Here is a 12,644-nt window from a genome sequence, read left to right on the forward strand (position 1 = left end):
CTATTATACCCCTCAAAATGTTTGTTTACCTTCTTACCCCCGTATATAATTTTGTAATTTTCCTTACACTTTCTCATTGGGAAATTGTACGTACATTTCCTTAACCATTTATGAGTTTTGAGCTTTCTTTCTCCTTTCTCTGTTCACCTTCCTTGAAAAACTTATTACACTTGAAAATTTTACTTTCTATTTCTTCTCTATCTCTGTTCACCATCTCCATTGAAGTACTTAATTCCACAATCAAAAAATTACATAAGAACAATTAAAATCAAATGGGGAATCAAGAATAATTAAAATCAAATTGGGGCAAAAAAAACTGACAATAACAAGAAATAGCGGAAAAAAGAAGAAATGGCACGGAAGGACCCATTTGCGGCCAATGTTTGCCCATTTTATCGGAGATAGATTATTTTGATTTGTTGTTTTTGTTATCCTTTGATTATGTTCTTTTTTGTTATACTAATATGGAAAGGAGAGTAGTATTAAATAATATATTGTAAATTACATGTACTTCATACTGTTGTTCATTCTCTGTGAAAGAGGCTCCACTGTCTTTGAATCTATGGTTTCGCCTTATAATTTTGTGTCTTTGCACATCTCATTTGTTTAGTTGATGAATTAGTTAAATAAGTTTCCAATTCGTCATACATTTAAAAAATTAATATGCTTCTTAAAGTTTCACCCTTGCTACATATTGTAGTATGAATTAGTATAATTTTAAGAGCTTTAGATTGAGTTGATTATTATGTACAAGTTTCCATTTGCTATTAATTTTAAATTATGATACGTATTATCAAATTAAAGTGGTATTGTTAGCTCATATGCAATTGTATTGTAGTATTTTAAGAGGAGGTAAATGAGGGGCTTTAGCAAGGATTTGGAGTATTAATCCAATGTAGGTACATGAAAATGAGATTAATTGCCTGAAAGTTGAAAAGTGAATTATAATAAGAAGAATGATGAATTTGGTTATTTGCCTTTTCTTGTTCTATCTCACAATCTTCCTAACAATTCTATCTTAGCTTGGTGACTCTATTGGATGGATGACTTTGAAAGACCCATCAATTAATTAAAATTAAGTGGAGAATGGAATAATAAAGTTAAATTTTTTTTATATTTAATGGTTGTTATGGTTTTACATGACAACATTAGTCACTGGACATCGAAAGATTGTTGCTTTTTGTGGGCATTTTTTCTTTATTTTGTGAAGGTTAAAATTAACGACTTACCCATAATTGTGTTTCAAGGACATTGAGACTAATGAAATTAATATGATTATGCCGAATTAGATGTACTAGGATGAAAGGAAACCAAAATGACTATGGTGAAAAGGGGAAGAAAGCAAGAAGGGATTCAAGGGAATTATCAAGGGTGGACAAAGAGGCTCCAAGTGGAGCTAGCAAAGCTAAATTCTTAGAAGCATTTAGTCAGAGTTCATTTTCTACTTATTTGTTAACTTTTGAACATTGTTAAATCATGTGTAAATAGCTCCATGTGAAGTTCACAAGCCAAGAAAAATTAAGTCGAAAGGGCTAGCCACCCTGCGCTCGTTGGCTCCCCTAGTTAATTCAAAATGTTTAAGTCCATTTTAGGACCCAACCAAAATAAATAAAATCATGTATAGAACCAAATACAATTAGAGGTTTATGGTTACTAAGTTAATGATAATCAAATTCCGCGGAGTATCTAAGGGCTTGTTTGACATTATTTTTGGTTTTCAGTCTCTTTTTTTTTTTAAAAAAAAAAAAACCAAATACATGAAACAAGAAAAAGGCAGTGTGTGATTCCTACAAGGCATGGGTACCTTGCATGGTACAAATGTTTTACAGAAAGAACATAATATATACATGTTAAGAACATATAGTTATGGTGAAAAGAACATACTTTTAAAATATAATGAACATATACCTAAATTAAAAAGAACATATTTGTACCATAAAAAAGTGAAAGGAACCTGCGTCCATGTTCTTTAATTGTCAGTGTAATATACTTTTATTTGTGATATAATGTTTATTGCTTATTGTAAAATGTTCTTTGCTTTTTGTCTTAAAATTATGATGGGTACATATAAGTAATGTTAATTACATAGTATATATTGTCATGTTTTTTATTTATGTTATAGATGTTCTTTAGATATAAAAGAAAAACAGAAAATTGAATGTTCTTTAAAAAACTGATATATGTTCGTTACAAAATAATTGTATGTTCTTTACAAAACAGATACATGTTTTTTCCGCATTTATTTGTCTGCACCAAGCAAGTTACAGGCTGCTGTACCTTAAAATTTTCAAGAAAAAAATATTTTCACTTTTCTGTTGTCAGTTTTCAAAAATTATCATCAGTTTTCAAAAATTATCATGAATTTAATAAGTTTATACTACCTCCGTTTTTATTTAGTTGACACATTTTGACTTTAGCACTATTCACACACCTCCCTTTGACCGTGTTTTGTGCTTTATACGTAATGAAAAATATAGTCATATGAGATCTTGTTAGATTCGTCACGTTATATACTTTCAAAATATTAACTTTTCATAATTTTTACTTATCAATAATTAAAGATATTAATGATTGAACAAGTGCATTGACAAACGTGACTAAATAAACGTGTCAACTAAAAAGAAACGAAGGAAGTATAATTTTTGATTCATTATGGGACATATATCATATACTTTTAAAAAACAAAAAACAAAAAACAAAAAATCACATCAATGCCAAATGAACCCTAAATGTTTGGTATCATTGTATTGTGGAAACTACATTTATGGAACACGTTTTGGAGGACACCATTAAGACGGTCTCGTGGACACTCGCAGGATATACCAATATCATTTTTTTTTTTGAGAGAAAGATACCAAGATCATTTTATCACAAAATAAAGGATGTTTCTACATTGTCATTTTTCAAAAAATGACACTTTAACATGATGATGTGTCATGTTATGATTGGTCCATTTTTATTAATTTTTTAAAGCCTAAATATACTATACATGTATGTATAATTATAAATACATGTATTTTTAAAGAATATGTAATTATTGTTTTTTTTTAAATCTATTTTTATCTTTTTAAAATCATTTTTCGTTAATTAAATTATAATTAAAATTTAGATAATAAAAAATCATCTTTGTTCTGCATTGTTCTTCATTCATGATCTTAATTAACCACCCCAAAAATCTTGTATAATCTATTCGGAACTCAAACCAAAATTTCGTCCAATGATCGAATTTATTGGGTTTCAAATTGATTTTGCTTCATTGGTTCGTATACAAATTTCGTTGGTCAATTGATGATTTTGATTTATGTAAAGATATTGTTGTTTTATAGTTTTGAGGATGAAAATAGCCTTAGGAGCTTGTATTATGATGATCTAAAACACATATATATCTTTCAATTATTTTATCAATCATTGGGTAATGAGGGTGTGCTTTGTGATTTACAGTTTGAATTTTTTTTTCACAAACCTGTATGATCCATATTTGCGATTTTTTAAATCTGTTTGTAATTAGGTTATAACCTGTATTTAGTTTGCCTGTATTTAATTAGGTAACTACTTAGGTCATTACCTAACCCACAAACAAGTTTAAGAAAACATAATTACATTTATTGGATCAAACAGGGGTTGCGAACAAAAAAGATGCGACCACTTCATCTTCTACAAACTTGATACTTCTTACTCTCTGACAAAATTGCACAATTTGAGTCCACATAAATGATATTTTTAAACCATTCAAAAGTGGAATTCGTCTTTTGCAAATACTTATAAATGAGATTGTTGTTAAGATTTTTTTTATGAGCAATAGTATAAAATTATATATAAAAAAAATGCAAAAAACTAAATGCAAAAACACAATTTGTTTTTGAATTTTTATCCCAATTTGTGTTCGGATTTATGAATTTATCAACAAGTAACATTGATTTTATGAACAATTTTAATTTTATTATTTTTAATTATAATTATAAATTCGAAAATCAATTAATATTATTGTAGGGAATATTACAAGCATTATCCCTAGCTTGAACCCCACTGTGATCATACACTTAAGCATGGTGGCGTCCAAAGGGAAAGAAGATAGAGCAAAAGAATCGCCAACAAGTTTTAGGAACTTGTAAACCGTTCACGAGGGAAGCCTGGAACCATGACTGGTAGTTCGGCGTTGAAGGTACAAATTCAACCTAAAAGAGATTAAACCTGCACTAATAATAATAGGCCTCCACTTTATTCTGATCGTTCGGGGACAAGCGGACCATTTACAACCAGCCCACGTCCGGGGACAAGCGGACCATCTACACCCCACGTCTGGGGACAAGCGGACCATTTGCAACCAGCCCACGTCCGGGGACAAGCGGACCATCTACAGCCCACGTCCGGGGACAAGCGGACCATCTACAACCCACGTCCTGAGACAAGTGGACCATTTACATCCCACGTCCGGGGACAAGCGGACCATTTACAACCCACGTCCGGGGACAAGCAGACCATTTACAACCAGCCCACGTCCGGGGACAAGCGGACCATCTACAACCCACGTCCGGGGTCCGCTAACAGCCCACGTCCGGGGACAAGCGGACCATCAACAGACCACGTTTGGGGACAAGCGAACCAACTACAACCCACGTTCGGGGACAATCGAACCACCATCATTTCATGGTGCAAGGTTCTCGATACACAGAGACTTGCAATCTCATAATTAGACAAGTTTTTCCTCAAGCAAGGAAAGTATTATCCGGTGGATTTCTTCAAGCATAGAAAGCTGCCAAAATCATTTGTCGACTTTCCTCAAGCATGGAAAGTATCATCTGGTAGGTTTCTTCAGGCTTAGAAAACTACCAAACTCATCAGTTGACTTTCTTCAGGCATGGAAAGTGTTTCAACGAAATGTCATCCGTTGGATTCCTTCAAGCATAGGAAGCTACCAAACTCATTTGTCACCGATACACTGGTGTCAGATAAGCGTTCTATCCCTTTACACTTTTATCTGTGGAATTAACATTTTCTGCAGGTATCGGCGTATACAGAGTGATTTAGGATCGCAGAACGTCTTAAATCATTCTCCGTCCTTATCGACTACTTTGACTATCGTTTTCGAAACTGACGTTTCTACAAACTCAGTCAAAGTGGGGGCTTCTGTAGACACCTAAAAATGTCTCCCCAAAACCAAACTCGATGATAAACAACCTTTCACCACCATTATTGGTCGGGTTGAGTATTTAATCTTGGAGTGCTTAAATCTATATTTCCATTTCATAAACCAACCCAAATTATATCCCATTTCCCCAAACCATAACTTATTTTCCTCTTTTCGTGCCTTTAAACTCAAAATAATTCATTTCGTGTCCTTTAAAATCATTCATTTCGTGTCCTTTTTATAAAAATATTTAGTCCAGTTTATTTTTGTCCATAATCTGGGCCCAATGATTGAATATTTGGATGGGGCTTTAAAAGAGCTTTCCAACGATATATTATAAGCCCAAATCCGAGTTATAACGAATAAGTTATGGCCAAAATATTAAACTGAGCCCAAACCGAACCTAAGCCCACACCTTACCTACGACCCAACGATCATGTGGAGGGTCCAAATTATTTAATCCCATTCCTAAACAATTAGGATTAATTGGAAGCTTCTACAAGTTTCTAAAATATCCTAATTATCCTTTTTGAAAAGATAAGATTAAAGAGTTTGAAATTGAATAAAACTCCTGTTTTTGAAAGTCCTAATTCTATTCGAATTGAAAGACGTTCAAATATAGACAGATATTATTTTCGTTCCTCGTATTTTTTTATCAAAATTTTATATGGTTAGATAGCCCTTGAAATTATCTTTCCAATGATATATTAAAATATCAATTCCGAGCTATAATGGAAAAGATATGAATAAAATGTCAAACTCTATCTAAAACTGACACCGTCTCACTATTTCGGACATATATTTTATTATACAAAATATTTTAATCTGATTCTAATTGGATTATAAAGTAGACTTCAATATCTTTCTACCGACATATTATATTTCTTATTGCGATTTCTGGATCAAAAGATATGATAAAAATAAAAACCGCAAAAACTGTTGTCTATCGCAAGAGTTTTATCCGATTCAAATTCTTATCTTTTCTTGATTCGACCCCTCTTTTTTCCTTATAAATAGAGGTCATATCTCCCCTTTTTAAATCATCAACAAGCTTGATCATAAAATAATTCTATTCTCCCTCTTTAGCCTAAACACTAGCCTCCCTATTCTTCCATGATATATACTTCCCCTAAGTACTCCAAGGAGTCCATACATTACCCGAAGTTCTATACTTAAAACAAGGCGTGAAAGGTATAATTAACTGAGGGTTTGGACCAAATAAAATCTACATTAATTTAATTTAATTTCCATTTTATTTATATTTTTATTGAAGTTACTAACAGTTTATTCATGATGTAGCAATTCAAGGAAACGCGGAAAATGAGTAATTGATCACTTAATTACTCTTATTTTTATTCTTATTGTTAGCATCATGATTAGGTTATTATTATTATTTGATTTGACTTACGCTATTATTGTTAAATTGCTTCCAATACTAATGTTTATTCTATTGTTATAATGATCACTATATTGCATGTTTAAAGGGAATATGTAATTGAAAATCACGCCTAATAAGATAATTTGGACAACCGGTTTAGGTTCCTTTTTAATCTTGTTGTTAATTCAAGTGATCACAAAAATTTTAGAATTATGTGTTGCATTAATATTCAACCAATTTAGCTTAATAATAGTTTAGAGCAAATTGAATATTTTGTTTGTATGCCTTTGAGATCGTAGGAATCACTTTTCACTATAATAATCGAGTAGTGGCCAATACGGGCGAATGTGACTCCATGACTCACTTCGTACCATCATCCCCGATCCTCCTTTCGTGGTTCCGAACCATATGGAGTTAGTAATCTCATGGATTATGAATGGGGTGTAACCTTCACGGGTCAATCGTTGTTGCCTATCGTTGTCACTTATTCGTGGTTGCCTTTTTATGATCCGTGAACGGTTTACAAGTTCCTTAAAAACTTGTTGGCGACTCCCTACTTTATTTGTCCCTAATCGTATTATGTCGATTCCCACTTCCTATGAGTGCCAAGCATATTCACAACATGCTTTTTGATATGTCTATTTTATATAGTATTTTACCCTCTTCCCTTGGTCATAATTAGTAGTGTTTTTGGCTCTTTAGAGCCACTTTTATTACTAATTGGTGTTTTCTAATGTTTTCGTAGATTTGGTTGACTTTTGTAGAGATTTATGCTTTTGGAGTATTTTCCCGAGATATTTTGGAGCAATCACGAACATTGGAGAAACACGGCCAGATTTTATAGCCCAGGGCCGGTTAGAGCCATCGAACCGGTGATTAAGGGCTCGGTATAGGTGATACCGGGGCATTTGGACCGCGTATTCAAGACCGAAAGAGGAAACCCAGATTGGCCTCGAAGAATTGGAGCCCAATCGTAGTCCAAATAGTGGCCCAAGTGAGCCGCCCGGCCAAAGAGGCTGGCACCCGGAGGCGCGCCCGGTCGGACGGGAGAAGCTAAGGCTGGCGCCCGGTGACGCGCCTTGCCGGGCGCGAGATTAGTATTAGGGAGCAAAAAGGCGCGCCCGATCGGGCGGTGCCTCGCCCGATCGGGCGCGTGTATTCATTAAGGGACGATTAACGTCGTTTTAGTTTGTTTGAGTATAAGATTTGTACGGAGTATAAATACTCCTCCGTAATACGTTTTTAGGGGATTTATCTCTCTCTTTCCTCTCTCTCTTTTTACTCTTTCTTTACTCTCTTAATTTTTCTCTTAGATTTTCTTTCTCTTAAAACTTTGTTCTTAATTCTACTCTTAATTCCAGCTTTATTTTGGTAACGATTTCTCTTCTCTTAATCTTAGTTGTTTATTTTATTCCTTTAATCATGTCTTGCTTTATTGCTTTGATTAGTTTAGTTTCTATTATGTGTGAGTAGTTCTATTTCTAGGGTTTATGGGGATCCTTAAATAATATGAAGGGATAATTTGTTGTTGTTAATTATCAATGCTAGATTAATTTCCTATTGATTGATTTAATGCTCTGTGACTAGATTAGGCCTGATCTTTTATGCATGAGTTTGACAACATTGATTCGAGATTCGAGAGATGAGAATTGATGTTTAGGTCTAGTTTCAATAGGCAGATTAATTTATAAATGGTTAAGTCGAGATTCGAGAGATGAGATTTAATACCGGTAGATTAATTATGTGATTGTAATACGTAGCGAAAGCACTTTACAATCTGGTTGATTGATGCATTGATGATCGACTATTATTGATTATTGGTATTGCATGATAATTTCTTATTGAATTGTTTTAACGCTTTACAATTACGGCTTGTAAAAGTATAGCAATATTGAATTGATGAATCGAGCAGATGTTAATTTGATATTAAAGACTATTTTCAATAAGGACTTAGATCTAGTAAATTGCGAGAGCCTGTTAATCATGTTATTTATGCAATGTCAATGATTGATTACTATGTTTTACCCTGGAGTATTATTTATTGGTGAACCTATGCCCTAGATCCTTTTATATATTATTTTCTCTCTATTCTCAATCTCCGTAGTTTAGTTTGTTATTCACATATAAATATTGGTTACTTCATAATCTAGATTATTTTAGTTAATTAGGAATAGAAAGACTTGTTTCCCTATGGAGATCGACCCTACTTCCCTATCTACTTTAGTTAGAAGACTTATGAATTATTTTTTATTAGGGGATACAACTTTACCTTGTCACTTTTTACGTAGGCGCACTTCAAGTGACGCCTACAATAAGGAATTGTGTTTATAAAAAGGGTTGGTTTAGAATAGAGAGAGAGAGTAAATGTGGAATCGCATAGAATCGGTAGAATCGCGATTTATGTACGATTCCACCGATTCTTACTTAAACCTTGAAATGGAATGTTAAATGAATATGGCAATGTATTGGGCCATATCCCATATGAAATGGACAGTTCTTTTTGTTTTTTTACTTCTAAAGAATAATCTAGACCATTAAATTTTTCTCACTCCACCTTTACTCTTCTTCCTCCTTTCCTCTTTCCCCTTTTGCTGTACGCATTTACTGTACTACTCTTTTGTTCTCAGCTAATTCCTCATCTCCATCAACTCAATTTGCTCACAAGCTCGTCAAATTGTTGTCTCCTTGATTATCAGGTACGTTTTCAATTTTTTTTTATTTTTTTTTCGTTCAGCTTTTTAAAATTAAGAATTTAAGACACTAAATTTTAATTTTTATCTTTGCCATAGCTTCATTATCTATAGTATGTTTAGGATTATTGGGTTGATGATTAAATTTTGTTTTTAACTTAGCCGATTAGCCCTAACTGTTAAAATTAAGAATTTGAGACAAGTAATTTTAATTTTATTAGGCTAATTTTGATATGATATTCTCTGCATGTATAGACATGTCAAGCTCTGGCTCAACTACTGCAAAGAAGAGGAAAATTGCTGCTGGAAATAGATCAGACCCTGGATGGGAGCATGGTTCTCAGGTTGATAATGATACAAAAAAGGTACGATGCGAATATTGTTCTGTAGTGCGTTCTGGTGGTATTTTTAGACATAAACATCACCTTGCTGGAACTGGTTGTAATGTGGAGGCTTGTTTGCAAGTCCCTGATGATGTAAAACAAAAATTTAAGGCAATACTACAATCTAATGAAGAGCAGTCCAGTAGAAAAAAGAAAAAATTGTATGATATTGGTGAGGAAGAAGAGTGAGGTGAATATCAGTTAGGTCATAATCAATGGGGTAAAATGGATTCTTTTGTTTATAGAAAACCAGGACAGCAAACAACCCTTAACATCTCAAGGAACAATGGAAAAAAACAGGTTGCACAATAATGTCAGATGGGTGGAGTGATAGAAAAAGACGATCTTTTTGTAACTTTTTGGTTAATAGCCCTAAAGGTTCTGTTTTTCTTTCCTCTGTTGATACATCAGACATCTCTAAGCCAGCAGAAAAGGTCCTTGAGATGTTAGATGCTGTTGTAGAACAAGTTGGTGAAGAGAATGTTGTGCAAGTTGTCACCGACAATGCTGCGAACTATAAAGCTGCCGGTGAAAAATTGATGGAAAAAAGAAGTAAGTTATTTTGGTCACCATGTGCTGCCCATTGTATTGACTTAATGTTGGAGGATTTAGATAAAAAAATCAAGGTTCATAGTTTAACTATTGCAAAGGCTAGGAAGGTAACGACTTTCATATACTCTAGAACCTTAGTCCTCACATGGATGAGAGAGTTTACAAAAGGCAAAGAGCTTATTAGGCCTGGTGTCACTAGATTTGCAATTTCATACCTGACTTTGAGGTGTTTAAATGAACATAAAGGACCATTTTTGGCTATGTTTGCATCTGATAAGTGGAGATCGAGTAAGTTTGCTAAATCAGTCGAAGGGAAAAATATACAAAGAATTGTTTTGGATACTCGAGGGTTTTGGCAAAGCGTTGTAACATGTTTGAAGGGCGCCCTACAACTTGTGAAAGTTTTACGTATGGTGGATTCCGATGAAAACCCGGCGATGGGATTCATTTATGAAGCAATGACACAAGCAAAAAATCAAATCAAGGAAAATTTTATAAATGTGGAAAGAAAGTAAGTTTGTCTTATTTTGTAATTCAGTTTACTTACATTTACAAATTGTATTTGCAATTTAGTTACTTCTTATTCTTATACCACTTACATATTTGTTTTATTTGTTTCCTTTTCATTTAGCTACCAGCCTATCTTGGATATTGTTGATGAGCGTTGGGTCGATCAAATGCACAGACCCTTACAAGCTGCTGCCTATTTTTTAAACCCTCAATTTCAGTATAGTCCTAATTTTCAAGCTAATGCGGAAATTAAAATAGGATTATATAGTTGACTACAAAGAATGGTTCCCGACCCCGATGAAAGAATGATTATCGATTTGCAAATGGATGCTTTCAAAAATGCGAGAGGTCTTTTTGGGCTATCTACCGCTATTATGACTAGAACTAAAAAAAGTCCAGGTTGTCATTTGTCAATCATTTCATATTATAATTCATAAAATTGAAAATTTTCCTAACTTACTTATTCTATTCAGCTGATTGGTGGGAGTCGTATGGAGATAACTGTCCAGGGTTGAAAAGCTTTGCAGTAAGAATTTTGAGTTTAACATGCAGCTCTTCTGGTTGTGAGCGTAATTGGAGTGCGTTTGAGATGGTAAAAAGCTTTACTATCTAATTCTTGTTATACATTCATGAATAATATAAATGGGGTTTATGTTATGATTTTTTAATTGATATTTGATAATAACAGGTGCATACAAAAAAGAGAAATCGCTTGCATCAACAAAGAATGAATGATCTTGTTTTCGTGATGTATAATCTGAAGTTGAAGCGTAGACAAGAGAGACGAGCAAGCAAGTCAATAATACAGCAGCCTATAATTCTGGATGAATTGCAATCTGATGATGAATGGATTGCTGAAACAGAGGACCCTGTTCTTCCACGGGTGGAGAATGGTTAAATAAACTTGATAGAGCGGCTAGAAGATTTACTAGACAAGCAACACGAGATGAGAATGAAAGCTTGTACAGAGAATTACAAGGTATGTATCTTTACTAATATTTCCTTTCATTCTAATTTCTAAAACTCCTAGTCTCCTAATATATTAAACTTCTCGTTTTTATCTTTCCTATTTTTTGTTTTTTTTTTCATAGAAAATGTGGTTGAAGTTTAAACATTGAGTGATGATGATGATCATGCTGAAGCTGCAACTATTATTGGCTCTAATGAAATTGATTTGGATGATTTTGGAGTAGTCGACGATACCGATATCGGAGGAACTACCACGGGAAGTGATGATGTAGATGGTGGTAGTTTTGGCTTTGATGACTATTAATTAATTTCAATTATAATTGTAAGAATGGGGTGTAAATGTGTAATCACAACTAATTAGTACTTTTGCACTATTCTGAACATCTTTATCATTAATGAATTTTGTTGTAGATAGTTAAATTTGACAATGTCGTCATTTTATTGCGCTAAATGTTTTAAAAAATGAATTTAATATCATGGTTTACTTAAAAAAATGAGTAAAAAAGTGAAACAGTTGGGTATAATTTCAGATTTTTGCAAAATTTGTAGAATCGGTCGATTCTACGATCCGATTCTATCCCCCTCTTCCGATTCAAAGTAGAATCCCGATTCTGATAACTTTGCGCCAAGCATTAGCGCCAGGCGCTAATTCTGTCGTCAGGCGCTAGAAACCAGCTTCATGCGTTTTCTTAATTTTGATAAAATTTAGCCGTACAGAAAGGCGAAATCGTATTTTCCTTAAAAACACTTCTTTTATTCTGATTCAAACTCTAAAAAGTCAACTAAAGTCAATTTATCAATGCTAATTAAATTAGGAATGAAAAGAACCTTGTATAAGAATCTAGAAGACTAAAATCAATTCTAATTGCATTAGGAATGATAAATGAATATTAGGCCCTGCATTAGATCATTGGGCCGCATATAAATATCAAACCGGACCCAGTTTAGTAATTTGGCCATAACTTCCTCATTATTCATCGGAATTGGGCTTATAATATAGCGTTGGAAAACTTTTTCGAACCCGACCCAACTAC

General features: G+C 33.5%; 1 pseudogene; it reads left to right on the forward strand.

Annotated features, from left to right (window-relative positions):
* Positions 1–9,854: 9,854 nt before the first annotated feature.
* LOC110689471 lies at positions 9,855–12,030 on the forward strand (annotated as a pseudogene).
* Positions 12,031–12,644: the final 614 nt, after the last annotated feature.

This window comes from Chenopodium quinoa, unplaced genomic scaffold (genome assembly GCF_001683475.1).
Source record: "Chenopodium quinoa cultivar QQ74 unplaced genomic scaffold, ASM168347v1, whole genome shotgun sequence".
In the NCBI taxonomy this organism is placed as follows: domain Eukaryota; kingdom Viridiplantae; phylum Streptophyta; class Magnoliopsida; order Caryophyllales; family Amaranthaceae; genus Chenopodium; species Chenopodium quinoa.